The sequence below is a fragment of the Tasmannia lanceolata genome, unplaced genomic scaffold (genome assembly GCF_043159265.1).
Source record: "Tasmannia lanceolata isolate RefF3 unplaced genomic scaffold, GAP_Taslan_0.1 ptg000018l, whole genome shotgun sequence".
NCBI classification, from domain to species: domain Eukaryota; kingdom Viridiplantae; phylum Streptophyta; class Magnoliopsida; order Canellales; family Winteraceae; genus Tasmannia; species Tasmannia lanceolata.
Window position 1 is genome coordinate 45,145,255 of NW_027518695.1, and position 10,904 is coordinate 45,156,158.

General features: G+C 36.1%; 1 pseudogene; it reads left to right on the forward strand.

Moving 5' to 3' along the window:
• Positions 1 to 1,167: 1,167 nt before the first annotated feature.
• LOC143850351 (secreted RxLR effector protein 161 pseudogene) lies at positions 1,168 to 1,806 on the forward strand (annotated as a pseudogene).
• Positions 1,807 to 10,904: the final 9,098 nt, after the last annotated feature.

The window sequence follows — 10,904 nt, forward strand, 5'->3', positions numbered from 1 at the left end:
GCAAAATTTGGTGAAACTAGGGAAAACCCTAAGAAATTCCAAAAATAGCAGGTTTCCCAAAATTCAAGAAACGACCCGGGATTTCTCAGACACGGTCAAAGGATCAAATGAATCAAACAGGAAAAGACCAAAATATCCCTATAGTGCAAGAATAAGGAAAACCCTGAGAAATCTAAATTTAGCAGGTCAATCTAAATTTAGCAGGTCTTCCAAAACTTATGAAATTACTCATGATTTCTCAGCCATACCCTCAAGATGATTTTGGATATATAGGAAATGGTCGAAATATCTATAAGATGATGAAAATATGGATGCCCTATGAGTTTCTAAAATAGCAAGTTCCTTAAAGTACTTGAAATTTTCGAGGATTCTTCAGTCTTACCTTAGAGATAATCTTTAGGCACACCAGAAATGAGCAACACAACCCCAAGTTACACAAAATGGGAAAAATCTTGAGAGATTCTAAAACTAGCAGCTTTTTCAAAATTCATGGAATCGCTCAAGATTTCTCAGACACAATTCGAGGGTCAAACGGGACACATCGGGAATGACCAAAATACCCCGTAGTGCAAAAATGGGCAAAAATGAGGGAAGCCCTGAAAATTCTAAAAATAGCAGGTTTTTCACTTGCTTGAAAACTTGAACTTTCATCTTCCAGATACCATTGAAACACCCTAGAAACCTTTAGGATTGCGAATCAACTTCCAAACACCTAAAATGAGATGAAATCTACCCTAGAATGCATGGATGCCTAATCTATTACGGAATATGGACTCGATACTTGACAAACTACCGAATCTTTTACTTTTTAAAGTGTAGCAAAATAAGGGTGTCTACAGTATGCAAGTTGCAAAGGTCCATTTATGGATCGAAGCAAGCTTCTCGTAATTGGAACCTTCGTTTTGATCAAGCAATCAAAGAGTTTTGCTTCTGTCAAAACGTGGATGAAGCTTGTGTTTACAAGAAGGTCAGTGGGAGCGCGGTAACATTCTTGGTTCTTTATGTAGATGACATCCTACTCATTGGGAATGATTTAGGAATGTTATCAAGTAAAAAGTTATGGCTTTCAAGCATATTTGCTATGAAAGATCTGGGAGAAGTTTCATACATTCTAGGACTTAAAGATTCCAAGAAACTTACATAGATAAGATATTGGCGAGGTACAACATGACAGATTCCAAGAAGGGATTAGTTCATTTCAGGCATGGAATCAAGCTATCCAAGAAGATGTCTCCCAAGACACCTGAGGATAAGAGGGTTATGAACAACAATCCCTACGCTTCAGCTGTGGGAAATCTTATGTATGCTATGTTATGTACAAGACCAGACATCTGTCACTCTGTAAGTGTGGTTAGTAAATATCACTCCGACCCAAGTCTAGAGCATTGGACAACAGTTAAAAATATTTTTAAGTATCTTACGAGAACTAAACATTATTGTTTAGTTTACAGTGCAGACGAGTTAGTCGTTTCAGGTTGTACCAACGCAGACTTTCAGACTCATGTTAATGACATGAAATCATCATCAGGTTTTGTGTTCAGCTTAGCGAATGGGACAGTGTCATGGAGAAGATGCAAGCAAGATACCACAACAGATTCCATGACTGAGGTTGAGTACATCGCTGCAAGGGAAGCAGCAAAGGAGGTAGTATGGCTACGAAAGTTTTTGGACGACCTTGGAGTCGTACCCTCTGTTGAGAGACCTATTATGCTGTATTGTGATAACAGCGAAGCGATTGCTCAAGCAAACGAACCGAGGTCTCATCAGAAGTCCAAGCATGTACTTCGAAAGTATCATCTGTTATGAGAGATCATTGACAGAGGGGATGTAGATACTGCAAAGTTTACTTAAGCGGATAACGTGGCAGACCATTTTACCAAGCCACTTAGTCAAAAGGACAGGCATTTTAAGGGGATGGGTCTGAGATATATGCATAACTGGCTTTGAGGGAAAGCGGGAGACTGTTAGAGTTGGCGCCCTAAAACCCAATATATTTCACATGTTAAACAATACAAGTTTGTTTTCGTGACAATTAATGGGTACTAAAAGTTAAATATATGTGATATGTTACTTGTTATTTACATATATTCATCTTTAGGTAGCAAAGTAGGAAACCCATGCTCATGGATTCACAGATCCTAGGGAGTAAGGAGATATAGGATTCCGATTTTTGTAGACCTTAGTAGTTCCTAGTTGGGGTTGGACACCTCTTTCTGTATACAACTAGCGTCTATCTTACCTACATTCACTAGATGTGGAGTGACTTATCTCAATTACTCGTGTAGTGGACCCTAAGCAAGATAGAATGGGTACGACAATGAGATTGCATATTGAACAGGATCACATTATAATAGCTTGTGGATAGGAGAAGGCGAACGTTGAGCTATTCTACCAGACATGACCCTTTACATGTGCCTTAACATGTGGGGTCATATTGGTCTGTTGGCGAGTCTCTCATTTTTTGTCTATCTAACCGTGATTCTCTTGGAGTCACTAGAGGGTAGTACTGAAGTGTTGGACAAACCTTCGAGGTTAATAGTGATACCCGACATGGAATTCTCCACAAATTTTATAGGATAACATCTACGGTTTTGGTTAGAGCAGTAAGCCTAGAAAAATACATGGCCAGGTGGATTTGATAAAGTGTTTATCAGAAGGATTTCATAAAATAAGTTTTGAAATGTTTTAGCAAATGCATTTGCGGGCCAACACTGGTTGACTGAAAGGTATACCGTGAGTAAGCCTAGGGGATAGTTGTTGTCCACCCCCCGTAGGACTCAACTCGGTAGATGTGGACATTGAGAAAGGACTTGCACATTTGATGTGATTAGGGGTATGATGATTTGACAGTTATCTTCAGGGTTACGTCTCGATGGAGGCCACTGACTCAATGCGATTGTAGCATTAGCTACGGAGTAATAATCGTAGTGGGGCCCACTTGTGAGTTCTGTAGGATCTACCGTTAAATCCCTGCTACGATCCCACTCACTACTCGATTGACCTATTATAATCAATTGGATAGAGGTCCCTCATTTATTTGGTTGCTCACATGAACTAGTTTCGTAGCACTGGATGCATTAAAAGGATATACACAATGTATATAGTGTATATGCACTATGGGATACAATGGGAATACTAAAATGGTTAAGTATTAACCATAAGGGTATTTTGGGAATATCATAAATTATACTGGAGCTTTAATCCTATTGGATAGGATTGGATTGCATTAATTTAATTGGGAATTAAATAAAAAATGCTATGGGAATTTGGATTGGATAAGTGGACCCACATGGAACGAAATTGGGTGGGAACCATGCCCACACGCCCCATGTGGTATGCCATTATCAATTTGGAATTCAAATAATATTTAGAATATTATTGGTCGATTCGTTTTTCCAAATTAAAGCAACACATGTGATGAAATTGGAAAGAGAGAGAAAAAGAAAGAATGTACAAACAAAATTGAAAACTTGGGAACCACATGGGGAAACCAAGGGTTGCTTGGGCAGCAAGCAAACCAATCTTGGACGACCCATATGGGTTTCCAAGTTGTGGGGTTGCTTGCTTCCGAATTGGAGCTTCCAATTGTGGCTAGTTTCCTTAGGTTTTAGGATTTCTCTAGAAACTTTAGATTGTGCATATGGAAATTGAAAACTCTATAAATACAAGTGTAGACACCCCATTTTGACCGTACCCTAAACCTCCCATGTTTGAGCAAAACCTAACCAAACCAATGCTTTAGGACCCCAAATTTCGCCCCAAGGTCAGTTAGGGTCCCAGCTAGGTCCCCATAAAATTTCGTCAAAATTCGAGCACGTTTGACTAACAAACGAGCCGATTTAATGTCGTAGTACGAGTTCAAAAGGGGGGTGAATTTATCCTAAGGGGGACGTGCCCGAGCCGAATAAGACAAAAATAGTTGGCACGCCATAGTAACTTTCCGCGCGCCCATCAAATAGGGGTGCCAATATCCGCACCCTATTTTTGATATAAATATCTGTTTAAGCTCATTTTTAAAAAGTAAAAAAAGAAAATTTGCAGAGAGAGCGAGAGAGATTTTCTTCCCAAATTCCTTAACCCTATTTTTTCCCGATAGTCTTCTCCGGCCATTCTTCTGTAAAATCCCGGCCAGATTTCTGCCATTTTGCCATCGGTTAGCTTCTCTCTATCTCCTTTTCATTCTTCTAAGCCCTAACTCATGCGTTTTAGCCTTGGATCCACATTTTCTTAAACTCCAAACCCTAGATCCACACTCACAAACCTCAGATCTACTCTCCTCCTTTATTATTTTGTTCACTTCACTATCTTGCCCTCTTAGATCTGCTTTAGAAGTCTCAAAATTTTCGATTTCTAAATTTGGAACCCTATCTCCGTCCGATCTTTCTTCTCCGACAAACTTGCCTGAGTTCCGGCCTAGCTCCGATCATTAATTCTCCTTCATGTTGTGCTCATGCTATTGTTCTTATTCTCAAACTCTAGCTTTTCCATTTTTTTTCGACGAGATGATCGGAGCTCCGATCGAGTCTCTCTCTGTGCAGATCTAAATCTTTAGAAAGGAAAATCGAAAAAAATTTCAAACAGGAAATTAGATTCGGATTCAAAGGTTCTACATCTACTTGAGAAGCAAAATAAGGTTCTAATCTCAGAGTTCGTGAAGAGAAGAAGCTCGAGCCTTGTTACAGAGCCGAATCTGGAATAATTTTTCATCGTTGTTGATCGTACATCAGAGGATTCCAACGAGGTAGGATCTCATTTGATTGTAAAAGATCATATGATGTTTTTCTATTCACAAATTTCATAAATGTTATCTGTGTATTTTTTGCTTCTGATTTTTTTATTATATTATTATTCTTTTTATTCTCTTTGTTGATTCTGTGAGATTCATATCTCAAATCTTAAATTAATTTTTACTAATCGTGTGGAGAAAATTCCAGATCTGAAATTTAGTTTATAAAACCCTATTTCAAAGCTTTAAAGCCCTTGATCTAATCTCTTTTAACTCAGAGGCTTAAAATTTGAGGTTTCATTATTCGAACCTAATTTTTCTTGAATAAATCTGTTTTTAGAATTAGTTCATTTGTATCTCAATTTCAACTTATTATCAAGATTTAATTCTACTTTATTTACATTCAGAATCTCGTTTTCATTAAGAAAATTTTTTTTAGACATGGAAAACAATTGAAAAGTAGGTATCAGGTTTTAATTTCAAATATTAAAGGTTATAAGTTAGATCATATACTCTTGTTTAGTTTTGGTATCTAAAGAAAATTTAAATCATATAACTTTTGTAATATTTTAAGCCTCTGAGGTGTCATGATTAAATTTTGATATAAAAATGAATTTTGATTTAGGCCTTCTGCCTCCCATTTGTTTTACTTGTATGTTATCTTTCCTTGTGAGAACTGTTGTCCACATTATTATTTATCGGTGTCGGTATCTATTTGATAAATTTGTTTTGGATTAATTAGATGACTCCCTTGTATAAACTTTAATTGTAGCATAATCTATTTTGCTCTTCCTTAATTGATTGGATAGGACAGCCATTTGACAAAATGATAGCTTTGATTAATTTTTGGATGCATGTAGTGCAACCATTGGGACATAGTGCATATGGTAGGACTATTATTGAAGTTCTTAAAGTATACATAGGTATTTGTTGCATTCATATAATCTTAGTTCTATTTCAGCCTCCATATGTTAAATACCTACGTGTAATACTAAAGATGAGAACTGTATCATATCCTTATGTTACCAGTTTAGAAAACTTGCAAGAGAATACTGATTCAAATAGACTTCATGTTTGTCATTTCTACTCAATGTAATGTTCCATAATGTATAATAGTAAAGTCAATTTCAATTCATTTTAATTCAAGAGAGAGTGTTGTGTCAATATAATTATATTAGGTTATATGGTCCCTTTGATTATTCTTTCATATAAGATGTCAAGCGTTTCTTTTTATATATTTCATCTTTCACATTGTTTATCAAAAGGTCATATAAGGAAAATATTGAAAGAATTCTTTTACTTCTTTGAGTATATGTATATGTATATGTATATGAATTTATGATTGGATAGATATATTTAAAAAGTATATATATATATATATATATATATATATATATATATATATGAGAAAAGTGTAGCTACACATACGTGTAGCTAACTTAGCTACACCGATGGCTTAAAATACAGGGGGCCCCACATTGTTTGGGTGATGCAAACCATTCATTTGATGGGTGCTCACATAGATAGGGTGTGCCCAAAAAATCAGCTCCATAGGATCATCCCAACCCTACGATTTGTGGAGGCAAAAATGGACGTGTGAAAACCTTCACAAATCTGTCCATTTTTGCCTCCACAGTTTGAAGGGTTGAGATCATCCAATGGAGCTGATTTTTTGGGCACACCCTATCAATGTGAGGTCCTATCAAATGAATGGTTTGGATCACCTAAATAATGTTAGCCCACTGTATTTTAAGCCGTCAGTGTAGCTAAGTTAGCTACACGTATGTGTAGCTTCACTTAACTCTCTATATGTATATATATATATATATATATATATATATATATATATATATATATATATATATCTGTTGCCTGTAGGATGAGATTTATATTCTTCTTGAAGTGTTCTATGACATAAACAATGATTATTATGCATAAGATACTACAAATAATTTGAGCTACATGCTATGTATTGTAATGATTGAATTTATTAAAAAAAAAAAATGAATGAACAATTGTGTGGTTGGAGAATTAAATGTAGGCAGATACATGGTGAATGTTGAAAATCATAGTCTGTTTTCCATGTCGAAAGTTAAAAGGACTCTAGGCATATAAGAGAAATTAATGTTTATATCATTTTGTTTCACATTAGTTGATTGACCTGTGAGTGACCCTCCCCTCTTCTCTAATATCTGTTGGGTAACTTCCCCTTGATAATGATCTTGGCAGCCCTTATTTTGTTGTTAAATATGATAAAGCCTATAGTATTTTCTTTTTTATAGTTGACATATAACAATGTCCCTAGTAGCTCTCACATATTTATGATAAGGGCAGCCCTCTCACTTTTTATTATTTCCCATCTTTCTCTCTATCACACTTTCTATACATTTTCCTTAGACACAAGCATAAGATGAGTTAGTGGTTCACATTTCATATTGGTGATAAGAAGACACCACTATTTCATAATGTTTATCATCACCTTGTATGACATGACTTGTATAAGAAATAGACTGAACTTGTTTCCTTCATGGCTCGATTTTGTTTGCAAGTTTTTCACTCATGAGTTTCTTCAAGACAACATTTTATCTTCTCATTTGAATGATTGTTGCACCATCTCTATTGGAAGATATGAAAGAAATCAGAATATGGGATGGTTAGTGGGTTTTGATGATGAAATCATAGAGAATGGTTTATTGCTGTTGCAAATTTTATACTATTAGTTCTCCTTGTCACAGACTGCCTTATAGATGTCATGAGTTCAGCCCTTATATCCTTGTTATATTAATAGCTCTCCCCACTTACTGTTTTGTTATGATTTCTAATCTCAAGTTGGGTATTTGAATGATACTAAGATGGAGTCTCGACCCACTTTAGTAGTGAGGGTGATGAGCAGGGGTAAGGTAATCTGGTGCCATAGAGTGGAAATAATGCTATTTCTCTTTCTATTGGATGGTTGATATTTTATACCATTGCATTCTGATGACAACATTCGTTAGGTTATTTTTCCTTGTGAATTGATTTACTTCAACCCTACATGATCTGTCATAAATTTCCAAATGAATTTAAGATTGTAAGTTGTTATTTTGCTCGGTTCTATTTTATTTGAGAATCATCAGCTCAAAACCTGAACTAATCAATTCATAAGCTGTGACTCATCAGTTTAAAACATGAACTAGGTAGTATGATCTGAATTCACCTGAAGCTTATTTGATGTTTCATTCAGAGATAATTTAGATATCTATCATTCATGGTACAATGTATAAAATAGTGACTGCAAAAATTTAGCTTTATAAATTTGCGAGTATCTTCAAGAATAATAAGTATGATGTTTAGAATATGGCTGATACTGTTCATGCCTCATGATAATAAAATTCTCAGGCCAAAGGTGAAGAGTTTGAATCTGATTTTAGATTTTTTTTTCTAAGTTAGCTCAGTTAATGAGGCTCTTTGGAAAATCATATTGTCATTATGCCATGTAGTCTGCATAAATATTATTCAGTTTTTAATAAGAAAGAACATTGACCGTGATTATGTTTCCTGTTTAAATTAGAAGATGAAATAGTCTCTTTATCCTTTTGATTATTAGGTTCAAGAAATGATACTAGCTGATGCAGATGATACATAGTTCTAAAATAATATGAGATATATATAAACTGTCATTTTCTTAATGACTATATAAAGATTTATAGAATTCATAGTAAATTACTTTAATAGTATTTTAGATAATTAAATGGTAAGAATTTTGATATTGAATTGCCATTATTGTTCATATCTCTAATTATTATGATCAGTTATGTTGCTAACCTGAGTTGTCAAATTGTACTAACATGTTATTGGGTTCTATACGAGAGTAGATCCTTGTATTATATAGATATTGATCTTGTATTCATCTTACAGTATATTAGTTGCATTGTTTAAAAAAATAAGGGCAACAGGGTTAATCTATTTAGTGTCTCAAGTGTTAGATAATCCCTATATATGTTTGTTTTAATTAGTTTAAATATCTATAGGAAAGGATAAAAAATAAATAGGTTTTAGCATTTCGGGCAATGAAGGCGTTAGCCCAAGCCCATCCTTAGAAGGATATACCTCGTCATGGTATTCCCCCTGTTTTCTTTCTCCTTCTTTAGATAGAAGTTTCTTGCCCTTTCTCATTATGAAAGGGCGATGAAAGTGTTAGCCCAAGCCCATCTTTAGAGGGATTTACCCGGTCGTGGTAATACCCCATTCTTTCTTCTTCTCTCTCTATAGACTTGCATAGTCTTTAGAAACCCTTAGAATTTGTCCTTTCATTGCAAGGGCGATGAAGGCGATAGCCCAAGCCCATCCATAGGGGACTCACTTAGTCCAAGTAGTAATCCCCTCGTTTATTTTTAAGACTTGCCCAGTCTTTTGGATACCCTTAAACATTAGGAGCCTATTCATTACAAGGGCAATGAAAGAGTCATCTAGAGCCCACCTATTTTTAAAGAGACAAGCTATGTCTCAATAAAAAAAGTCAAATCATTCGGAGACAGGCTTTGTCTCATTACCACCTCTTTTTTAGAATTTCTAATTTCAGAGTCAGTCCTTAGCATATGAGTCTGTCCTTAGCTAGAGAGTCTGTCCTTCTTTCAGGAGTCAGTCCTATCATCATAGGGGTTAGGATTCTTTCCAACCTCTAATCAAATCATGTTTTTTTATCCACTCTTGCAAGGTATAGGATGTTGTCCAACCCTTGCAGAATCGTGGTTCTGTCATTTTCCCCCCGCAAAGCATAGGATGATGTCCAACCTTTGCAGGATATCAGGAGTCTGTCGTACTCTTATGATGATAGGAATTTGTCCTCTTGAATAAAAAACCACTTGAAAATTCAAAAACATCTAAAAACCAAATATCCCAAAAATCAAGAGCCATTAGGAGTAGTTAGGAATTTTTGTTCCGAACTACGTTGGCTTGATCCTCTTCCACGAGGTACGTAGTGCAGCTTGGGATTCACATCCCAGGTCCAGCCAAACCTTTAAAAATAAACTTTTCAAACCTTCCAAAAATAAAAACATTCTTCAAAACCTTTTCAAAAAGATCTTCCCGTAGAGTTAGGAGTCTGTCCTGGCTGTTTAGGGTGTTTTAGAGTTAGGAGGCTGTCCTGATTTGTATTGATATGGTGTGTCCTGTCGTGTGAGTGTCCCTAGAGTTAGGAGGCCTCGAGTCGATCGGTTAGATATTTAGTCGAACCGATGGCTAGACTAGGAAGCATATAGTCAGCCCATGGTTTTCATTAGGTTGCACAGCATAGATACACATAGGATGTAGGGCCCACCTGCATTAGCTTAAGGCTAATCAACTTGCATTAGTTAGGGCATATAGAGTCCTAAAAATTACAATTTACATGAACTTAAGCAATTATACAAAAAGCTTTAAAAATCAGTCGAGTCTAGTGGATCGAGTCTAGGATAGCGGTTCTAGATGGTTAGGCATCGTAGTTTAAAATAGGTCATCGAACTACGTTGACTCCGATTCTTCCCGAAGCCGGGATACATAGAGCAGCTGGGATGGATGGCCATCTTGGTCATAGTCAAGTCGTGCATTAGAGTTTTAGGATTCTTCTTGTCCAGTCATGTATAGAGTTGATTTGTGTTGTATATTTTACTATGTCTTCTTACTTTCATCTACAGATCTTATACCTTTAGCTGTAGCATGCATGTGTTTGTACACCAGAATTTAGACACCAATTAGGTATGACACTCATAACCTAGCTATTCTTAGGCGACACTACTTTCATTTCTTTTATGTGTGTTTATTATTCATCTCTGAGACATGCATGATTAGATAGACGTCTTCTCGGAGATATGCGTTCCCATTTCACATGACTTTCGCCCAAAACTCTTCAAAATCAATAAGTAAATGGCATAAGAGACCAGGTGTTTGCACTTGGGCGGATGAGGTGCTCTTCGGACCTTCCAAATTCGTAACCAGGCACGAACCTTTCTTTTATAATCTCTGGTTATCCGTTGCAACAGAGCATAGTATGGGATCCAGGGCCCACTTCCTTGGATGACGACTCTTCTTTTTTTAAGGTACGCCTTGAATCTGGGCTAGTCCCCGAATCGAGAGGTATCTCACCTTTTATCACCACTAATACTATGAGAGGCAACCTTTTTTAGAGTTCCTTAGTAGAGCTCTCTATTCACGTGGATGA